Source organism: Nycticebus coucang, chromosome Y, assembly GCF_027406575.1.
Source record: "Nycticebus coucang isolate mNycCou1 chromosome Y, mNycCou1.pri, whole genome shotgun sequence".
Taxonomy (NCBI): Eukaryota; Metazoa; Chordata; class Mammalia; order Primates; family Lorisidae; genus Nycticebus; species Nycticebus coucang.
This window is the reverse complement of record NC_069805.1, coordinates 34,719,194-34,742,751: the sequence shown is the minus strand read 5'-3', so window position 1 is coordinate 34,742,751 and position 23,558 is coordinate 34,719,194. Positions and strand designations below refer to the sequence as shown.

General features: G+C 39.0%; 1 pseudogene; it reads left to right on the top strand.

Moving 5' to 3' along the window:
- The first annotated feature begins 7,887 nt into the window (after nt 1-7,887).
- The window catches only part of LOC128579074 (formin-2-like), a 55,290-nt pseudogene continuing 39,619 nt past the window's right edge, over nt 7,888-23,558 (top strand).

The following is a 23,558-nucleotide window of genomic DNA, read 5'->3' as shown; positions in this document are numbered from 1 at the left end:
AATCACTGCCTCTAAGCTGAGGTTCAAAGTGGGACCTATTGGTTTTTTAAATTATATTTTAATATAATAAATAGTTTTGTGGTGGTATAATTTACAAATCATAAATTCACCTGCTTTAATTTAATCCTTTTTAGTATGTTTAGAGCAGCGGTTCTCAACCTGTGGGTCGTGACCCCTTGTAACAATGAAAATACATCCTGTATATCAGATATTTACATTATGATTCATAACAGTAGCAAAATTACAGTTATGAAGTAGCAATGAAAATAATTTTATGGTTGGGGTTCACCACAAAATGAGGAACTGTATTAAGGAGTCACAAAATTAGGAAGGTTGAGAACCACTGATTTAGAAAGTTGTAAAACCAACACCACAATCTCATTTTACAATATTTCTGCTCCCTTGGGCAGCGCCTGTGGCTCAAATGAGTAGGGCGCCAGCCCATATATGGGAGGTGGTGGGTTCAAACCCAGCCCAGGCCAAAAAACTGCAAAAAAAAAAAATTCTGCTCCCTCCCCTGCAAATCAAACTCATGTTCATTTACCGTCACTTTTTCATTCCTACCCACAGCCCTGGGCAGCCACTAGTTGAATTTCTATATCTATATATACATTTGCCTTTTCTGGGAACTTTATAGAAATGGGATCATCAAAGACAGCCTTTTTTTGTCTTTCATGTAACATAACATCTCTGAGGTTTATCCTGCTGTGGATGTGTTAGCCCTCCACATTTTATTCATCCATTCACTAAAACTATAAATTTTTATTACTAAATTATGCTCAGAAAACATATTCTGAGGAACCTTTTAGATATGGTTCGATTTGGGGTATCCAGGATGGATTCATGTGCTCCCTTTGTTATATTTGGGTATTCTTAGGTAAGCATTCCTTCCCTACTGTGGTCTCAAAGCTTTGCTCAGCCTGAATCTTCTGATTAGGGGTCCCGGGTATACTGACTCTGAGCTTCGTCTTTCCCAATCCACATCCATGAGGCTGAAACCAATATTTAGAGGCAGGAAAATCCTGGACTGATCAGAAAAACGCTTACCCCCTGCGACTCATCTGAGGGTGGTATAAGTAGAGGGTCTCTGCTGACGAGTGTTCCACACACTTAGCAAGAACGTTTGAGACTGTCTCGCTTCTCAGGCCTGGCAGGCTTCCTCGGTTTTGGTGAATTAACAGTTGTGCCTATCTGTGTTTCTAGGGTGCCTCGGATGTAAGAGACCTGCAAATATTGTGTTATATGGGGTGCACATAAAGTTCGTGGTCAAATGCTTTATGTCCACCCTGTATAACTGGCTCTTATTTCCTCTGCTTCCCTTATTGAGCAGGTAATATGTGCCAGGCCATTTGCATACATTGTCTATATCCCTGCAATATGATCTCTAGAATTTAGCTACTATTTCAAATGGGGAAATTGAAACTCACACAAATTATTATATTTGTGCAAAATCATCTAAATGGTAAAGTCCCATTGTGAGGTCATCTTCCCTAAGGCTGGTTCTCCCTACACTCTCACAAACTAAGTTTTAAAAGTGTCATATAAAAAGGTGGGCAGGGGATGGGGAAATTTAATTTATTATGGTAGAGTAACAAGGGAAAAAGTAGCAGATGGTTAAAACAGGCATGTACCAGTGAATTTGAGGGGACAGAAACAGGACAGAGACTGGATAGGTATCAGGATCAGGGAGATGGGAAAAGGGATAAGAGAAAAGGGACCCACCCATTCAGCTTGAAGTTGCTCCCAAGGTGGTGATTCTTTGAACCTCTGTTGCTCTATTCTGTACCATTGATGTCTTATATCCTAGCTACATAAACAGTTGCAAGGATCAGATGGTTCTTAAAAGGTAGTAAATAATTAATAGTTCATTCTGCCATATTGAAAATAGGTGATAAATGGAAACATAAAATATTAAGAGACTTCCCAGGATCTTAGATGCTGTGAAAGTTAGGGTAATAGATTCTGAAGCATAGAACTACTTTACCATTTGCTCTTATCAGTAAACTACTTGACTTCCTAACTTTGACTTCCACTTCTTCCTCTGCCCAAATATTTCTCAAACATTTCACTTGCTTGAATCCTGCTCACTTCCATTTCTTAACATGAAGATCAGGTTCTCCAAGAGTCTTCCTCTGATCACCTTCATTAAAGTAGGTCATTCCTTGTTTTTTTTTTTTTAAATAAAATTATCAGAACAGTTCAACTCCCCCAAGGAAAATAATTCCCTTTCGTCAAGCATCTGATCTTCACCTCCAGATCCTTGATCACAATTTGTAATGTTATATTTATTTATTGACTTGTTCACTGTCTGTTTTGGCCCTTGCCAATTACACTACAAGTTCCCTGGGGGCAGGAAGCAAGCGTGTTTTGATCACCAATATATGACCACTTGCTGGAGTAATATTTAGTACTATCTACTTCTCAGTGAATCATGAACCAAATCAGTAGTAAAACAGAGGTCAGGCTTTAAGCAGTGCCTTTAAAGCTCATTTTCAAGTTCTTCAATTATTGAAGGGGCTTGTTACTCTGTGGAAGTTAGGAAAACACTTCTTAAAGACCCTCAGATTGCTGGGCACAGGGGTTGAGTTGTCCCCCGCTTGCTTCCATCGCTTCAGCTGAGATTGATTTAGTTGGAAGCTCTCTAGCCTGTCACTGCCTGAGGTCAAAAAAGCTATTGCCTCTGGGGAGACAAGTTAGATTATCCTGGGCCTTTCTACCCAGGCACCCCAGAGTAAACAACTCTAAAATATCCAAGGAAGAAATAGTTTAAGTTGTAAAAGAAACAGCCCCATTGTTCAACCATTCTTTTTAGTTTATTATTCTTTTTAAAGCTAATATTTACATCTTATTCAAATGAAATGCAGGAGCTTTCATGGGGCAAAGGCTAAAAACTAAAATAAAATAAAATAAAGGTAGAAAATACTTCCTAGCATCCAGAAGACTAGATGAACACTCAAACACTAAAGAGCTGTTGTGATCTTTAATGCATTATCCTGAGCCAGGAAAGGCAGACTTCCAAATCAGTTTTCTTATCCTGCCCTGCTAATCTCAGAGAGAGGAAAGATTTAAAGCATTATCACAGGTACTGACAGATAAATCCCAGTGAGTGAGTAAAGCAATTGCTTTTTCCTGGAACTCTGGTGACAGGCATTTCTTTACTATTATGAGAAATACTAGTTAGGTTATGCACAGTAATTGTCCCTTTCCCCAGTGATCACTGAGAGATCATTTGTATACTGCTAAAGCTCCAGGGCAAGTGAGTGGAATCAGACCTCCCACTAGCCTTTTTCTGCTCTTCTGAGGAAGACAAAGTCAGTGCAAACCTCCTGGCCGAAGCTACTGCTTGGGAGTTGCAGAGAAACCCAGGAATGAGCCATTCTGTAGTGGCCGAGATCAAGTTGCTGGAGGGCAATTCCCTGGAAAGATCTGCAGTGATTGATGTAACTTTATGTTTTCTGATCAGAACAAGTTCCCCTTCATTTCTGTGAGGAAGGCACTTGTTTTCTCGTGAACAGGTAAGCCACTGCCCCTAAGTTAAAACATTTATTTTCTAATTCACCTTTTTCTGGTCTTTTCCCCAAGTGGTGATAATTAGATTAGCGCTTACATGTATATTCTAAGAGAAGGTGTTGATGATTAGAATTCAAGGTAAAATCATTTAAATATAACATATATATATTTAAATATATGTAGTAAGGATTTGTGGAAGCAGCATAATTTAAATCAATACTAAGAGCGTTTGCATCATGCATTAAGAATTAATATGGACAAACTAATATCTATTAGGTAGAACACAAGTGCATGTAAGCTATTATTGGTATCATTCTTGATTTAATGAAACTTCATGTATTTGACCTAATTTTGTGGGTAACACTTATTTTAGTAGTTAGGCAGAAAAAAAGATACTAAACTCCAAGTGTTTTCTTTCCCCTCATGTGCCCATACTTATATACTATCATAGAATCAGCCTTCCTCCTTTCTTTCCCATGTTCTTCCTGTTCTGGGAATTCTTTATATCAGTGAGGTCAAGCTCTGTCAAGAGAAAGGACTTACCACTATTAGGTCTCTATTAAACTGAATGCCTAAGAAAAGGATTGTAAATTTTTCCACAAGGAATTATAAAATATAAAATTGTACGTCTGTGCATGAAAACACATAGCTCTCTTTAAATACATATGTTATATATATATATATATATTTTTTTTTTTCATTTTGAGTTCATCAAAATACATAATACTGTTTTAAAACTCCTAACAATTTGGATCAGGGTTTACATGTTGCTCAAAAAGCTCTGAAAAATCTAATGCTAATGTCATAGGATCCAAAATAGTCATTAACTTCTATCAAGCAATTGAAATGTGGCCAATCTGAATTGAAACATTGCTTTTAGTGTAAAATATGCACCAATCTCAGAGATTTAGAATGAAAAAGGAAAGACTTAGAATGAAAAAAGAATATAGTTATTCCCATTAATAATTTACATCATTTTTTTTCTGATGGTAATATTTTTCACATGTGGGTTGAATAAAATATACTATTAAAATTAATTTTGTGTTTCTTTTTTTACCTTTTTAACGTGGCTACTCGCAAATTTTAAATTATGCTTGAGGCTCACATTTCACAGTATTTCTGAAGTAAACCACGAATCTAAAGGCAAAAAATCGCCTTCCTCAACCTTAATTTCTTATTGGCTCTGTCTTTCCAATTTTTTTTGTTACTTCTTGCCACTAAACAAGGTACATTATGGGCTCAGTCACGTTCACAGGGGAATTCTGAATGGTTTTGACAATGCACTTAGAACCTAAACGGTCCCCTTCCAATAGAAAGAGTATGTCTCTACTTACAAAGAGTATTTATAGAGACTCCGTACCAGAACTCTAGGTTTGTAGGAATTTCTATGTGACAGAAGAACAAAATAAATGTTTTCATGTCTTCCTTAGTTTCCCAGTTCCAAATAATCAAAAAACTTTTTGGCTACTATATGTTGAAAGATAAAGTGTACCTATAAACCAGGAGGGAAATTTTCAGAAAAACCTAATGGTTTTTTCAGAGATTAGGAGACAATGGCATTTATGCTCCATTTACAGCAGGGAGGGACTTAAGTGACTAGAATTTTTCACCTTTACTTTAACTTTTCTAATAGAGAAACAAATTTGTAGTGAATTCTGTAGTGTTTGGGGGAAGTAATATTGTATTTTTCCTCTGTTTTGTAAACACTTTAAGTTCTGCATTGAGGATAAAATGGTGATGGTGAAAATCGAAAGGTATTTGATTACTTGTTTATCACGTAATCATCCTTGTAAAGCTCTGGGAACTCCATCCTGGTTACAAGAAAATATCAAGTAAGTACCCATTACAGTGTTATTAAGTGGGGACTAGGAATTTTTTTACAGATCATACAGTGTCGTGGAACTTTCAGTGTCCTAGAGAAGAGTTCATTCCCCATGTAAGACATTGGTGCTATAGATACAGTGTCTAAAATCTTATTTGTTCTGTTGGGTTCTGCCTTCAAGTTTTGAATTCAGTTTGATTACTCGAGAAATGAATTTGGATTTCTTCTTTCTTTCACTCATTCAGTTCCCATTTACTGACTATCAGATGTGAGAGGCTTCCTGATGCAGCAGGTTTCTCAACCACAGTGTTAGTGTCACTTTGGGGGAAATCGTTCTTGCTTGAGAGGGAGCTGGTCTGTCCATCATGTTTAGTAGGGTCCAGGGTACCAGTGACATCACCCTCCACTGAGACAACCAAAAATGTCTCCAGACAGTGTCAAGTATTCCCTAAGTAGCAAAATAAAGCATTGGTGATGATGGGAGAGAAGGGATGGGAGATGGAGGTGAGGGTGGAAGGGAGGCAAGGGAAGTGCAGTTGGTGTGGAAGACGTGAATGGACTTGAGAGACAGAGAGACATTAAGGAAGAAAAGTCTTAATGGCAGGCGGCACCTGTGGCTCAAAGGAGTAGGGTACCGGCACCATATGCCTGAGGTGGCGGGTTCAAACCCAGCCCTGGCCAAAAACTGCAAAAAAAAAAAAAAAAAATCTTAATGGCTGGTAAATTGTGGGGACTGAAGAGAGGGAGGAGTCAGCAACAACTCTGGTTTGGGCAACTGGAGTAATTGTGGTTCTCTTAATCGAAAAACAAAAATAAGGGAGAAAGGGATTTGCAAGAGAAAATGAGTTCAGTTTCAGACATATTGCATTTGGCTGGGGCTGCACTGTTCTTACAGGAGAGTGGGTTCAGCCTCTCCTGTAAGAGGTGCAGGAGCCACGTCAGGACGGAGGTGGAGTTTGGATGCAATAACTTGGTAGTTGATATCAAGGCAGAGAACTTGTATTTTTGAAGGGGAAAATCATTTACCTGCTGGAAAAAAAAATGAGTTAGATACTTAAAAGGCCGACTCATTGTTCTGTCAGAAATTCAAAAAAAATTCCAACAAGATGAAGCAGAAAGAGGCTAAAATGAAACAAAATAAAAAGCAAGTATCAGAAACATTTCAGTATATTTTACAGTCAAATATGAGAGTAATGGAGAAGGAAGAGAACTGCGAGAAGACAGGAAATGACGTGTAATTCAGATAAACAGGTAACAGGGAGAAGGAGTGGAGGATTGTGCATTCATTATAAATTTCATACATTCTTAAAACTCATTTTTTCCCCAACAGTGTAGCATGAACATTTTCAAATATATAACAAGTAAAAAGAGGGTGGCACCTGTGGCTTAAAGGAGTAGGGCGATGGCCCCATATACCGGAGGTGGTGAGTTCACACATGGCCCCTGCCAAAAACTGCAAAAAAAAAAGAAAAAGTTGAAAGAATTTCATAGTGAATACCCATATATCTGCCACATAAATTATATAATTAACATTTTATTATATTTTCTTTATGATATATTTGTGTACTCATTAAAACATCTTATTTTTTGATGCATTTTGAGGGTAATGTGCAGAGATGAGTACACTCAAGTGAACTACACCAGCATACATATTATAAACTAAAGTTCAATATTTGTTTATATGAGTTTTTCCACCTACTTTTACTAATTTTATTTTTAAAGTTCATATCCAATTTCCTTGGCTGGAAAATTGGTAGCACAACATTTTGTTTTTATATGCATATTTTTATATGACCACTTGGGATAGTAACACTGAAGACTTTTACCCATAATTACACTTTCTTGAATGTAGAGACTTGTCCCATTTCCTATTTCTCTTCTGTATCCTGGTAACTAGGATGTAGCCAGGCACAAGGTAGGACCTCTACTTATTTGTTAAATGTATATAACAATTACAGATGTGCTATTCTTACTGAACCAAATGGAGTTAAACTTAGGCCATGTTCCAGGTTTCTTGGGGATTACTAAATACTTACTGAAAACCAAGGAATGCTTTGGCAAAGCTTTATAGTTAGCCTTAATGATATCCTTACCACTGCCCCAAAGAGTAAAGTATGTGGTGTTGTTTGTTATAATTTTGGATCCAAGTCTGTTCTTTCAAGTGTTGCCTCTGATATATGACCTTGGACAAATCTGTTAGCCTCACTGAGCCTGAGTTGATGCATTAATTGTTATTGGGTTGAGAGTATTTACCTATATTTGATACCCATTTCAAATGAGCCTTTGCATGCAATAAAGCTTTGTCAACTGTGACCTGCTGTACAACTGTCACCTATTGTTTTGTAGTCAAAGGATGTGAAAAAAATCAGCAGCCTCCTTCCCTCTCACTCTCTCTTCCCTTCCTTTGTCTTTTGTGCTTCTAGAATATATCACAGAAGAAAAAAAGGAAACCAATGGTTCAGAATCAGAAATGCTCTGTTGATGAAAGAGCAAAAATCAAGAAGCAAATTGTCTCAGCACTCAAAGAAGCAGAAAATTCTAATAGCCACAGGCAAATTGTGCCCTCTGAGGAGCCTGGATTCTAGAAGAAAGAACAGTGTTTGAAAGAGGTGAAACAAAGGCTTTTCAAGTTTTCTGGAATCCCTTGAAGACTGGGATATTACCCTGGCAAAGTTACTAGAGTGGATTTCTCCAAAACATTTACTTTAAAGGGCCACCTGACATTTGGCTGCCTGCCCTTAAGTTACATGTATTTTTAAAAACATAAATTTGAAAAAGGCTAATAATGAGAGACTTATAGAACCAGCCTTTTGTTTTGTTTTGTTCTTGATAAAGATGGTTAAAGAGGGAGGTTTAAAATGTTGGTTCACAACATTCAAAGGAATCCCCTCCATTTTCTTTGCATATTTAAATTCAATTGTATACTATGTAGTACTTTCTTCTCCATGGGGTCACTTTAGAAATTTGAGCAAGTTGGATAGCCATCCATATTTTCAAAGTGGTTAACAGCAAACCTACAAGTTAAGTACCTGCAACATTTATTAATGCCACTTTAATCTTGATTTACTGCTTGAAGCTTCTTTAGATATCAATAATGTTTTATAAATACTTAAAATATATAGATAGCTAATTTTCACAAATAATTAAAATAGTCGTGAAATGTACAATGAAGAGAAGTGTTTAAGCTAATATTGAAGCCAGAGTGTTACAGGACAGAATGTGACTGCAAGGCTTTGACTGGGAAAGTGGTAGTTTATAGCATTACATCTGATTTTGCGTGTTTGCACCAAGGGTGTTTCCTTTCTGTTCTTTTTTTCCCCCTTTTTATAGGTGGTCACGATAGTGACATGTTTAATATTGATGAATTTGACCTCCTGGGAGTTAAAGTATATGCACCCTTTTTGAATACAAATGCTGTTTAATTTATTATGTGGAAAACACATAGAATTTGAAGATTAGCATTTTAATCAACTCTAATCTTAGTATTTGCTGCTTCCCCCACTTCTCCTTTGTCTGTCAAAAAAAAAAAAATTGGATAAACCAACTTTGGAAATGACAGCTAATGTCCTCTCTCAGAGCAGCCGGGTCAGTCTGAAACATAAAAGCAGCGCCCTGTGTAGAAACTTTTCCTGAACCAAATGTTCCAGCACATTAACAGTGTGCAGGGGGACCATCAATTATTTCAGAAACAGAACAATCCATTCATTCAACAAACATTTACTGAAGAGCCGTGCAGAGGAAGGGGGGTGGGGTCCTGTATGTAGCTGGGATCTGATGGCACCTCTAATCTGAAATTTGGCTTCAGTATTTCGCCATGTAAATTTTTCTCCTTTTTTTCCTTTAACTTTTCACATGGCAGGGCCAGGAGCTTTGAAGCTTGGAGTTCTTCCGGCGGGCACAATGCGTTGGATTCGCACAGTGGAAATTAAAGTCCCCCAGATAGAAGAGACGTGTTTCCCGCCCAGGTTCAGGGCGGAGCCGAGCTCGGGCGGAGGGGGCCGGGCTGGCCTGAGTGCCCGGGGCGCGGTGGCGCAGCTCTGGAATCGCAACATCGGGAACCAGGATGGGAAGCTGAAGAGGAGCGCAGGTGATGCCTCGCATGAAGGCTGCGGCGGCGCCGGCGCCAAAAAAGCTGTGGGGCCCAGGGATGTGGAAGCCACAAAGAAGGGGAGCGGGGGCAAGAAGGCTCGGGGCAGGCACCGGGGCAAGAGGGGAGGAGGCGGCGGGGAGCTGGGCAAGAAGGGGAGCCAGTCGGACTCCAGGGCCTCGGTGTTTTCCAACCTGCGGATCAGGAAGAACCTGTCCAAGGGGGAAAGCGCGGGGGGCTCCCGCGAGGACGTGCTAGCCCGGCGAGCTGGACAGGGCTCACTCCATGCTCACCAAGACCCCGGACCTCAGGCTCTTGGCGGACGAGACCCGTCTGTCGAATACCAAGTGTGCTGACCTTTTTGAGGTGACCGGTCTGGGGGGTCCAGCCCGCCAAGACCAGGGTGGGCGTCCGGGCGATTGCAGGGGATTTGGAAACTGCAGCAGGGGCTCAGGTTGGACACAGAACCAGCTCAGGTTCGGACACGGACATCTATAGCTTTCACTCAGCTACAGAGCAAGAGGATTTGCTTTCAGACATCCAGCAGGCGATCCGCCTGAAGCAGAGCAGCGGAAGCAGCAGCAGCGTCTGTTGCTTCTCCAGGACTCTGAGGAGCCGGCAGCGCCCCCCACCGCCACCTGCCCTCAGCCCGGGGCCTTCCTGGGCCTGGAACAGTTCCTGCTGGGGCCGCGGCGCGCGGGGCTGCGGAAGCCCCGGACCGAGTGGACACAGAGCAGCCGCTGTCCGCCGTCTTGGACCTGCATGAGGGCCTGGCCCTTAGGGCCTGGCCGCTAAGTCCCCGGTGGCCGGGCAGCCGCCAACCCCCGGCGCTCTCCGCGCCTCCGGAGCGCCTGGCCTTCCAGAGGCCCAGCCCTCAGCCAAAGACTCGCCCTGGTCCTCCGCCTTCCCGTTTCCCGAGGCTGGACCGGGGGAGAGCGCGGCCGGAGCCTTCGAGCACAGGGCTGGGGACACCGATGAGGAGGGCGAGGAGGATTCTTTTGAGGATGCCCTCCGCGGCTCTCCGGGGGAGGAGTGGGGCCGGGAGGTGGGAGAAGAGGCCCCGCAGAGGTTGGAGGGACAGCCGGAGGAGGGGTCGCGACGGCCTGGCACCCCGACCGTGCCTTCCTGCCCGGCAGCCCCGCGCCCAGCCTGTGGCTGCTTCAAGCCCTACCCACTCATAACCCCCTGATACATCAAGACCACCACCCGGCAGCTCAGCTGGCCCGATCACTCGCCTTCTCGGTCCTCTAGCCAGAGCCCTGGGATCAAGAGGCGGCTGGAGCCCCCCTGTGCCGGGGGCCCAGAACTGCCCGGACCTCCGCGGCCTCCCCAGCCAAAAAGCACTGTGCCGATGGTGGCCTTTCGGGGGCCTCAGACGCTCTGCAGACCGGACGGAGGAGCTGGATGCCCACGCGCCCCGGGCGGGAGGCTCTGCGCACCTGCTGGAGCGCTGTGTGGCCGCGGACTGCAGCGGCGGTGGGGTGTCTCCAGCAGTGGTCGCCAAGAGGTCTGGGGCGCCCGCGGCTGTAGATGGCTTCCAGAAAGTGTTCACAGGTGAGCGCACCCTGCTGCTAGCCCCTAGGTCGCAAGTCGTCTGCCAATCAGGGCCTCCTGCCACCCTCCTCTCAGGGTTCTGAAAGGCGGAGACCTGCTAGTAGCAGGTCGCTTCATGAGGAATCCTGTTCTGCCCAGCTAGCCTCCTTGGCGAAATGCCTTGGACGTGCTTATTTTCTTCCAAGGTCTCATAGCGAATGACTTAGTTGTGTCTCTTTGGAGTCATCTCAAGGAAAGGATGGTCTGTCCATTGAGTCACGCCAAACATATAGACTCCTTTTTTGCCTTGTTAGTTAAACCATCAATCTTCTCTTCCCTTCCTCATCACCAGGGCATTAAAAAGAACACAATGGTTCATGTTCCCTTTACAAGGTTCAGCGCGGGAGGCACAAATCATTTATTCAGGTACTATCCAAAGGTGATTGCTAACCCCTTTTAAATACATATGTGTGTATGTAAGTGTAGAACATGTACATGTAACACGTAGCTTCTGTCTGGCAGGAGTCAGGGGTCTACTACTTCTATTTACTTATTTATTTATTTTTGAGTCTCACTCTGGCATCATCATAGCTCACAGCAAGCTCAAACTCTTGGACTTAAATGATCCTCTTGACTCAGCTTCCTGAGTAGCTGGGACTATAGGATCCTGCCACAACTGCGGGCTATTTTTTCTATTTCTAGTAGAAACAGGGTCTCACTCTTTCTTAGGCTGGTCTGGAACTCCTGAACTCAAGCAATCCACCTGCCTCTCCCTCCCAGAGTGCTAGGATTACAGATTTGAGCTACTACTTCTCAAGATTAAGTGGTCACAACAGGAAAATCTAATATGTACTTTTAGAAAAGTAATAAATAAATAAAATCTAGGAAATTTTTTTTTTTTTTTGTAGAGACAGAGTCTCACCTTACCTCCTTCAGTAGAGTGCCATGATGTACACAGGACTCACAGCAACCTCTAGCTCTTGGGCTTCCGCGATTCTCCTGCCTCAGCCTCCCAAGCAGCTGGGATTACAGGCGCCCACCACAACGCCCGGCTACTTTTTTGTTGCAGTTCAGCCGGGGCTGGGTTTGAACTCGCCACCCTCGGTATATGGGGCTGGCGCCTTACTCACTGAGCCACAGGGTGGCTCACGCCTGTAATTCCAGCACTGTGGGAGGCTGAGGCGGGAGGATTGCTTGAGCTCAGGAGTTCGAGGCTTGTCTGAGCGAGAGTGAGAACCCGACTCATGAAAAAAATGGAAAAACCCAGCCGGGCGCCCGGCGAGCATCTGTAATCTCAGCGGCTTCAGAGGCTGAGGCAGCTGGATGCCCACAGCCCGAGTCTCAGGTTGCAGTGAGCTACGATGCCATTGCCCTCTGCTCAGGGCATAGGGTAGAACTGTGTCTCGACAAAAAAAAACAAAAAACAACAACAACAACAACAAAAGGAATAATTTTCATTTGGCTTCATGGTCCAGTTGGAACAGGATGTACACTGCTGATAGTGAAGATGAGAGGGCCAAAAACACGTCTGGTCCAACTGATACCTCTCCTGCTTAGCATTTCTTATAGACTTTGCACTCAAAGCAGCATGAAGCACAGCCAGCAGTCAGTTTACTGTGAGAGGATGAGTTGATAATTGCATACAGGTTTACAGGTCCCAGGGCCTTACCCTGAGAGCCCACTGGTAAAGTGTGAGTTTGTTTCCTGTTTACTTAACATCTACTTTTAATTATTGAATGAAATAGAGTGTTAGAGTTTAATGAATAAGAAAAAAATGAAACTTATCTGAGTGCTGGTATGCTTGTGATATATTACATTAAAAATTTCAAGTACAATATAAAAATTTCAAAATCCATTATGTTTACAGTTTATAAAACATACATGAAATTTTTCCATGAGGATGACTTTGTAACAGGCTAAATAGCTCCTTTCATTGACCACATCTTTATTTTCTTTTGTCGACTTTTATTTTGAATTTGTAGAAGTTTACATTGAAAAGTCACTTTCTATTCATTTCACAGACACTTTCATTTTTGTTTTGTTTTGTTTTGTTTTGTTTTGTTTGTACTTCTTTTCCACCCTTCTGTCAGGTAGATTCAGTTAAAAGGGATGTTTGTAGTTTTATACCCACTGGATAAATTATAAGAATAATGCAAAACAGCAGCAAAAAAGACATTTTTAATAGAAGAAGATTGAAAAGTTTTTGAGTTAATTTTTGTGAATTGATTGTTGGCAAGAAATCATGCATTTTATCTAGGTAGGATTCATTTATACATTTTTCTGAAAATGAAAATAATTCATTACATTCTCCATCATTAGTATTAATGACTAATAATTTTAATGTAACATAAGACTTTGGAAATTTATTCATTTAGCAAATATATATATATATTTGCACGCAGATGTATATACACACATCTGTATATGCATGTAGATAAGTATATTTGTGTGTATGTGGGTGTGAGATATATACATATGTATGCATATTTATATATATGTGTATACACACACATTGTGTCAAGCAATATGCTAGATGGTATATAATACACAGACCCTTAAATTATAGTTCTTGCTTCCTGTAGTTCACTGACTAAATGAAGAGGTGACATGAAATAAGTGCAGTACACAGGAGTATACATGCAGTAGAATGTTAACCTGTAGTTGACCATAGTTGACCACCTGCCTACATTGACCACCTTCTTAAGTTGGTATAATTTTCCTAGACTGGACGTGCCCCTCATGTACATATTCACACAGTAGGCCTAGTTCCTTATGTTGACCACCTCTGTATGTTGAGCACTTTGTTACAATCCCTTGGCTGGTCAACTTACAGAGGTTCCTCAGAAATGTTTTTATACCTATATGTGTGTATATACACACACACAAAGCGTGCCAAAAAATGTCTACACATTTTAATAAAGGAAAAAAATGTGTATTAAAATTGTAGTACTCAGCAAGGCCCCACACCCCTTTCTCCTTCCATCTGTTCTTCCTTTCCCCACCCCCACCTTGTCCTTAATTGTCATTAATTGACCTCGTATCAAAATTGAGTACATAGGATTCATGCTTCTCCATTTTTGTGATGCTTTACTAAGAATAATGTGTTCCACTTCCATCCAGGTTAATACAAAGGCTGTAAAGTCTCCATTTTTTTAATGGCTGAATAGTATTCCTTGGTGTACATATACCACAGCTTGTTAATCCATTCCTGGGTTGGTGGGCATTTAGGCTGTTTCCACATTTTGGCGATTGTAAATTGAGCTGCAATAAACAGTCTAGTGCAAGTGTCCTTATACTTTATGTGGGAAAGACACAAGTGTAAGAGGGAATTTGCCTGACAAATGCAATCAGTGTAACCTGGTTTCTTGTACCCTCAGTAATCTCCAACAATTAAAAAAATTATATATAGTACTCAGCATATACTGATAATGTTTGTTACCTTCTCTATTGTATCATTTGTAATTGTGGAAGTCAAAGGTGACTTGAGTATTCCAATTTTAATACAGTTTTTTCCTTTCTTAAAATGTGTATAGATTTTCCCCCCTCTATATATGCTGAGTAAGTGTGCTGGGGTCATCATTCCCCCCCTTTATACATGCTGGGGTCATCAAGGATGCAGTGGTTGGCTCATCTCTTTAGTAGGGAGTAAGGAAAGAAGACTTGACAGAGGAGGGCAGAATAGCACCCTGAAAGATCACAGGACTCTAAATAGTGGGATGTTTGTTTTCTGTTTAAAAGAAAAAGTGTCTTCTTAGAAGTTGCACTTTATTTTAATTTACTAAGTATTTACAAACACAAAATTTGGGGCTTTTAATGGGGTCCTGAACAGAAAGCCTCTGAGGTTTGTTGACATCTCCAGGCAGATTTTTTTTTTTACTGTTCAGAGAAAAAGTGTAGTTAGTCATTTTAATGTGGACGTCACCTATTTTGTATTTGATGGTTGTATATAATTGGCCAGTGACCAGAACTTATATTTTTTTTGTGTAGCAGTTTCCATAAATTTATCTCATTCAGTTGGCATTGTTCAAAAAAAAGGAATCAGTAGATTTAACTTAACCTTATAACTGATGGGGAAACAGAGGTAGAGAAAGAGGTGAAAGAACTTTCTCAAGGTCATTCTGTAATTCATTCAGAGCCGGAAATGGAAGCTACATCTACTGATTCACAGCTGAGTGTCTTTGCTAGTTGTTCCTGTTTGGATGTTTAGAGCTTTAAGATGATATACAGAGTAAAACAGGTCTCTAAAAATATTACAGGACTTAGGGCTTTTCCTTATGAGGTTTTCTAGTTTCTGTTTTAATATGGTGTACTCATTTAATGGTTGAACATCTGGCCCCCTTCCTTGGGGGCTGGGTGAAGGGTGATGGTGGGCCAGAGTGAACCAGATTTTCTCTAGGCAGCTCACATGGAAACTATCTTATGGTAGACTGAATCCAGATTGACACAGGCCCTTGTTTCTCAGCTGTTGACTCTTCTCATCTGGCGTTACATTTTCTTTATTATCCTCTGCTACTTTTTATGGGTGTCTTGGAAATGACCAGAGCGTTGGGGGTATACTAGCCTCGTCCTCAGGGAGTCGTTTCTTGGCTTAATTTTGCATGTATTTGGATCAATTAATCACCAGCTGCTTTTGAACCAGGTAATCATTATATCTATAAGCTTCCATAGGACCTTTTATTTTTAAACCAGAGAATGAGAGTTGTCAGCTCTGCAGGAAAGAACAGATGTTTTTTGCTTTTGCCTTCCAAATATAGGGAGAAAATTCAAGTGGAAAGGGATCACCACAGCACATGTTCATGTCTCTTTGGTAGATATAAAACCATTTAGCTAAGAGGGAGATCAAAACTTTATTGTGTTTTAGCTATTAAGAAACTGATGATGTCTTAGGCCTTTGCATTTAAATACTTCACAGCTAATTTGTTTGAAATAAATCTTTTTCAGTGTTTGGTTAAAAAAATTGCTTCTGAAATTTGAGAGGGTCCTTTATGCATTAAATATAACAGAAGTTTGGTATGAGAGCTTTGCAATTGATTAGAGTTTATGAAAGAGCTAACATTTTAAATGAGTGATGCTAAACCACTCTTGATGGGATTCTTTTTTTTTTTTGTATATATATATATATACATATATATATTATTGTTAGATCATAGCTATGTACATTAGTGCAATCAAGGGGTACAATGTGCTGGTTTCATATACAATCTGAAATATTCTCATCAAACTGTTCAACATACCCTTCATGGCATTTTCTTAGTTATTGTATGTAGACATTTGTATTCTGCATGTAGTAGGTTTCACCTGTACCCATTCTAAGATGCACCATAGGTGTGACTCCACCCATTACTCTCCCTCCACTCTAACCTCCCCACTCCCATCCCCTTCCTTGGCTGTTTCCCCATATTCTTAGGCTATAGTTGGGTTATAGCCTTCATATGAAAGCTATAAATTAGCTTCATATTAGGGCTGAGTACATTGGATACATTTATTTTCCATTCTTGAGATACTTTGCTAAGAAGAATATGTTCCAGCTCCATCAATGTAAACATGAAAGAGGTAAAGTCTCCATCATTCTTTAAGGCTGCATAATATTCCATGGTATACATGTACCATAATTTGCTAGTCCATTCGTGGGTGGATGGGCACTTGGGCTTCTACAATCACTTAGCAATTATGAATTGGGCTGCAATAAACATTCTGGTACAGATGTCTTTGTTATATTGTGATTTTTGATCTTCTGGGTATATATCTAGTAAAGGAATTATAGGATCAAATGGCAGGTCTATTTACAGATCTCTAAGTATTCTCCAAACATCCTTCCAAAAGGAATGTATTAGTGTGCATTCCCACCAGTAGTGTAAAAGTGTGACCTTTTCTCCACATCCACACCAACATCTCTGGTTTGGGGATTTTGTTATGTGGGCTACTCTTACTGGGGTTAGGTGATATCTCAAAGTAGTTTTGATTTGCATTTCTCTGATGATTAAGGATGATGAGCTTTTTTTCATGCATATGTAGATCATGCATCTGTCTTCTTTAGAGAAGTTTCTCTTCAAGTCCCTTGCCCACCCTGCGATGGGATCACTTATTCTTTTCTTGCTAATTCACTTGAGTTCTCTGTGGATTGTGGTTATTAAACCTTTATTGGAGGTATAACTTGCAAATATTTTCTCCCATTCTGAGTGCTGTCTGCTTACTTTACTTACTATGTTCTCGGCTGTGCAGAAGCTTTTTAGTTTGATCAGGTCCCAGTAGTGTAGTTTTGATACTGCTTCAATTGCCCGGGAAATCCTCCTCATAAAATATTCACCCAGGCTGATTCCTTCAAGAGTTTTCCCTGCACCTTCTTCAAGTATTTTTATAGTTTCATGTCTTAAGTTTGAACCTTTTATCCAGTGACTGTCCATCTTAGTTAATGGTGAAAGGTGTGGGTCCAGTTTCAGTCTTCTAAAGGTTGCCAGTTCACACACTAGCATTTGTTACACAGGGAATCTGTTCCTCACTGAATGTTTTTCATTGGCTTGTCAAAGATCACATAACGGTTAGTAGCTGGATTCATCTCTTGGTTCTCTATTCTGTTCCAGACATCTACTTCTCTGTTTTTGTGCCAATACCATGCTGTTTTGATCACTATCAATTTATAGTACAGTCACAGGTCTGGTAGCTTTATTCCTCCTGCTTTGTTTTTATTGCTGAGTAATGTTTTGGGTATTCAAGGTTTTTTCTTATTCCATACAAAATGAACTATTATTTTTTCAAGATCTTTAAAATATGAGAATGGAGCTTTAATAGGAATTGCATTAAAATTATATATTGCTTTGGGTAGTATAGACATTTTAACAATGTTGATTCTTCCTGGACATGAGCATGGTATGTTTTTCCATTTGTTAACATCATCAGCTGTTTCTTTTCTTAAAGATTCATAGTTCTCTTTGTAGAGATCTTTCACATCCTTTGTTAGATAAACTCCCAAATATTTCATCTTCTTTGGCACCAGTGTGAAAGGAATAGAGTCTTTGACTGTTTTTTTGGCTTGGCTTTTGTTGGTATATATAAAGGCTACAGATTTATGGGTGTTGATTTTGTAGCCTGAGACATTGCTATATTCCTTGATCACTTCTAAAAGTTTTATAGTAGAGTCCCTAGTGTTTTCCAGATATATGATCATATCATCTGCAAAGAGTGAAAGTTTGATCTCTTCTGACCCTATGTGGATACCCTTGATTGCCTTTTCTTCCCTAATTGCTAAAACTTCCATTACAATGTTAAAGAGCAATGGAGACAATGGGCAACCTTGCCTTGTTCCTGATCTAAGTGGAAATGATTTCAATTTAACTCCATTCAATACGATATTGGCTGTGGGTTTGCTGTAGATGGCCTCCATTAGTTTAAGAAATATCCCTTCTATACCAATTTTCTTAAGTGTTCTGAACATGAAGGGATGCTGGATATTGTCAAAAGCTTTTTCCTGCATCAACTGAGAGAATCATATGATCTTTATTTTTTACTTTGTTTATGTGCTGAATAACATTTATAGATTTACGTATATTGAAACAGCCTTGAGAAACTGGGATAAATCCCACTTGGTCATGGTATATAATTTTTTTGATGTGTTGTTGGATTCTGTTCTTTAGGATCTTATTATTTTTGCCTCAATATTCATTAGTGATATTGGTCCATAATTTTCTTTGCTTGTTGGGTCTTTCCCTGGTTCGGGGATCAAGGTGATGTTTGCTTCATGGAATGTCTTGGGTAGTATTCCTTCTTTTTCTATATTTTGGAAGAGGTTTAGTAATATAGGTACCAGTTCTTCTTTAAAGGTTTGGTAGAATTCTGGCGTAAAGCCATCTGGTTTTGGGCTTTTCTTTTTAGGGAGATTTTGTATACTTGATACTATTTTAGAACTTGATATAGGCCTGTTCAACATTTCCACTTCGTTCTGGCTAAGTCTTGGTAGGTAGCATACTTTGAAGTTTTGGTTGATTTTTTTCCGATTTTCCTATTTCTGAGAGTAAAGTTTATTGTAATATTCATTAAGTATTTTTTGAATTCCTGAGGGGTCTGTTGTTATTTCATCTTTACCATTTCAGATTGATGAAATTAGAGATTTTACTCTTTTTTTTTCTTGGTAGGTTGGCCAATGGTTTATCTGTTTTATTGATCTTTTCAAAAAACCAACTTTTGGATTTATTGATCTATTGTATAATTCTTTTATTTTCAATTTCATTTAATTCTGCTCTGATTTTGGTTATTTCTTTTCTTCTGCTGGGTTTGTGGTTGGAATGTTCTTCCTAAAGATTCTTTAGTTGCTTGAGATGTCCCATTAAGTTATTAACTTTCTCTCTTTCTGTTATCTGGAGGAAGGCTTGCAGTGCTATAAATTTCCCTCTTAGGACTGTTTTTGCAGTATCCCAGAGGTTCTGATAATTCAAGTCTTGATTGTTGTTTTGTTCCAAAAATTTGGTGATTTCCTTCTTAATCTAGTCTATAACCCATCTATCTTTCAGCATAAGGTTGTTTAGCTTCCATGTTTTTGTATGGATATGCAGATTCCTGTTGTTATTGAGTTCAACTTTTATTCCATGATGGTTTGAGAAGATGAAAGGAATAATTTCTATTTTTTAAAGTTTGCTGATGTTAGATTTGTGGCCTAGTATGTGGTCGATTTTAGAGTATGTTCCATGGGATGATGAGAAGAATGTGTATTCATTTTTGTTGGGATGAAATGTTCTGTAGATGTCTTTAAAAGTCCAGATGTTGAATGGTTTAATTTAAATCTAAAATTTCTTTGCTTAGCTTCTTTTTGGAGGATCTATCCAGCACTGCTAATGGGGTGTTAAAATCTCCAACTACTATGGAACTGGAGGAAATCAAGTTGCTCTTGTCTGTTAGAGTTTCTCTTATAAATTGACGTGGGTTCTGGTTGGGTGCACAAATATTAATAATTGAGATCTCATCATATTGAGTATTACCTTTAACAAATATGAAGTGTCCATCCTTATCCTTCCTTATTTTGGTTGGTTTAAAGCCTATTGCATCTGTGAATAGGATTGCAACACCTGCTTTTTTCTGCTTTCCATTTGCCTGGAGTATAGCTGACCATCCCTTCACCTTTAGTCTATATTTGTCTTTTAATGTAAGATGAGATTCTTGTATGCAGGAGATATCTGGCTTGAGTTTTTGTATCCAGTCAGCCTACCTGTGCCTCTTTAGAAGACAATTTAAATCATTCACATTAATTGAGAATATTGATAAGACTTTCGAGAGTCTGGTGGACATTTTTAATCCTTTTGCGACTGTGGAAGTTGGAATTTGATCAAAATTTTCTGGGTGAATTTACTTTTGTGGTGGAGGATTATGCTGGTCTTTATGGAGGATAGGTCTGAGAATATCCTGAAGTGCTGGTTTAGTTATGGCAAATTTCTTCAACATGAGAATGTCATTGAAGTATTTAATTTCTCCTTCATAAATGAAACTCAGTTAAGCTGGGTACAGGATCCTGGGTTGAAAGTTATTTTGTTTTAGGAGATTAAAAGTCGATGACCATCCTCTTATAGCTTGAAAGTTTTCAGCAGAGAGATCTGCAGTTTTTCTAATATTCCTCCCTTGGAGGTGATTGTTTTCTTTTGTCTGGCAGCTTTCAGAATTTTCTCCTTCATATTAACTTTAGTGAAATTGATTATGATGTGTCTGGTGGATGTCTTCTTTAGGTTGATTTGTGCTGGAGTTCTGAAACTGTCTGCTATCTGAATTTCAGAATTTCTTGGCATGAAAAAATGCTCATCATCTTTAATCATCAGAGAAATGCAAATCAAAACTACTTTGAGATACCATCTAACTCCAGTGAGACTAGCCTATATCACAAAATCCCAAGACCAGAAACTAATTTGTCAAATAGGGAATCTTTTCCCCAGTGAATATTTGTAATTGGCTTGTCAAAAATTAAATAATGGTAAGCAGCTGGATTCCATTTTTGGGGGGCGGTGATATAGGCCAGTTGGGTATCCAGACTTCCAACTGGCAATTAAAACTAGTTGAATTTAAGCTACAAAATTGGTAAACTTTGGGGGAAATCAAAATTATTCTTTCCATTGAGGAGTGATTGAATCAGTGGTAAAGGTAGACTGATACTTTAGTAGAACTTGTGTTGAGAAAAGAACATCTATTCTTGTTTCTGTAGGTTAATTTTAAAATAGTAATGATATTCTAGCAAATCTGAGCTTCCAAATCTAAGTTTTATTGGTAATAAAAGAAGAGGCAAAGGAAATAGAGAAAATTCTATTTCTCTGTCATTCCTACTTATGTTTCACAAGTACTAACCTGATGTTAATGAAATTTAGCATTAAGGGGCCATTAAGAAGAAACAAATTAGTACTGCCTGTGACTTGATGGTTATTGGCTATATAATTTTAGTGACCGAAAACTTTCCAAAGTGTTTTAATATTAAAAATATAAATACAGAAAATATAACTTCTACTCAAAAAAAAATTTTTTTTGCTTGACTCACAGGCTTTATTTACATTTGTCTACAGTATCGTTTCCTTATGAAATGAACTAGTACGGCTTAGTTAAACCAAATGAAATTATAATCATCTCAATTGTCTGTAAACTACTATTAGCTAAATTTATAACCTTGTATTTGCTTAGTACAGCCAAAGTTTTAAATACAGAAAGCACAAAAATAAACCAATGGTAACATGTAGAATCTAGAAGACCATCTGAGCAACTTAGAAAGTGGACTTTCAAAAAGTCTGAGGCACAATTACAAGAGAGGAAAAGTTCTTGTGCAACCTACAGAAAACGTAGCAAATAAAATTAAGATATAAAAAAACGGGATATTATCAAAATATTTCTACGTATCTTGCTTTCATTTTTAGATCAGTTGAAGAGAAAAACACTTTGAAATAAAAAAATATATAATTGTTTGATCTGTCTACTAAATACCCTAAACAAGTTTAAATTTTTATTTAAACTTCAGAAGACAATGTTCAGGGGGAAAAAAAAAAGTCAATACCCCATAACAAAAGCCCACAAGCACGATTGTCGATTTCCCTTAATATACTTACCTTGTATTGTCACTGAAGATACTGTTAAAAGAAACCTTTTTCATTTTTAAACCAGAAAACAAAATGGAGTTCAGTGACCAAATTTTAATTTTGAAAAATAAAACAAACTCTGAAAGCATTTTAAGCCATAAGTTATTTCAACAGGAAAAAAATAATGATTTTGCCTTACATTATGTAGAAATAAGAATTTATTTGTTATTTGGAAGAAAACTTATGCAGTGTTTATATATATATATATATATATATATATATGTATATAGTAAGTCATCTAGAGACAAATGTTCACTTAAATTCACAATGTCTGTGGTGTCCTTTCATCTGAAAAGAAATATACTTCAAAAGCTTTCTTAAATTTTCTCATTAGCAAAGTGAGGTAGTTATAACAACAAAATTATAGGAACAAATAATAACAGTTACTAGATGCTTTAAGAGGATATTAACTGCACCAGGGAATTATTTATCCTTTGGCACCTGCTCCACTATAGGTGAGAGAGAGGAAAAAAATGTGTCTTCCTCCTTTATCAAGATGTCTTACAAGTGACATTTGGGTAGGAAAATTGCTGCCAACCTTCTGTGATCTAGTCAAACAGCATTATGCCATGGACCCACTAGAACAGTGGTTCTCAACCTTCCTAATGCCTTGACCCTTTAGTACAGTTCCTCATGTTGTGGTGACCCCCCAAGCATAAAATTTCTTTCATTGCTACTTCAAAACTGTAATTTTGCTACTTTTATGAATCGTAATGTAAATATCTGATTTGCAGGATGGTGTTGGACGAAAGAGTTGTTCCACCCCCGAAGGGGTCGCCACCAACAGGTTGAGAACCATTGTACTAGAAGCTTTATTACCTATTATGGCAGAGATGCAACAGGCTGAAAATAGTCCTCTTATTTTCAGGAGGAATGGGATAAATTTTTTGAGAAAAGCAAGCCTGTATTGTGTTTTAAAATTATGCTCAAAATGCTTAAATACACTATGTTGAGTTTCTTTTTGTACTTCATGCAGAAGGATTATTTGTTGTAGCCCTTGGTGGTAACAGTGGAAGTGTATGGAAAGTAATTCTGCATCCTTGAAATGGTTGCTTTAGGTGGTGGTGGTGGGTAATGTTTATCAGTAAGCTACAAACAGCACTACGGCAAGAGCAAAAGTTCAGAAGTCTTGCAATCTACTGCTCTTTTCTGTTTTGCCACCACAGGGATGAATAATTTTCTCAACTGTTTTTAATACTCTGGTTTCCTATGTTGGAAAACTGGATGCAATCTTCCTGAGATGATTCCTTCTTGAGGAAAGAGGGCAAATTCCTTTTTCAACATTGAGATTCTGTAGAAATGATGGGTCCAGCAGGTACCTTTTCTGCACTGAAACGATAATCTGCATATTTCTTGACTGTTAGAACTGAAGAAAATTCCTGTGCTGGAGGATCCATTTATACTATGGAGTAAGGATAAGTCAGGACACCTTGGTAGCCTTTATATTAATAGCTGATGGTAGGAGCAGTAATGTTTTGATCTGGATAGTTTTGATCAGTTTTCAATTCATGCC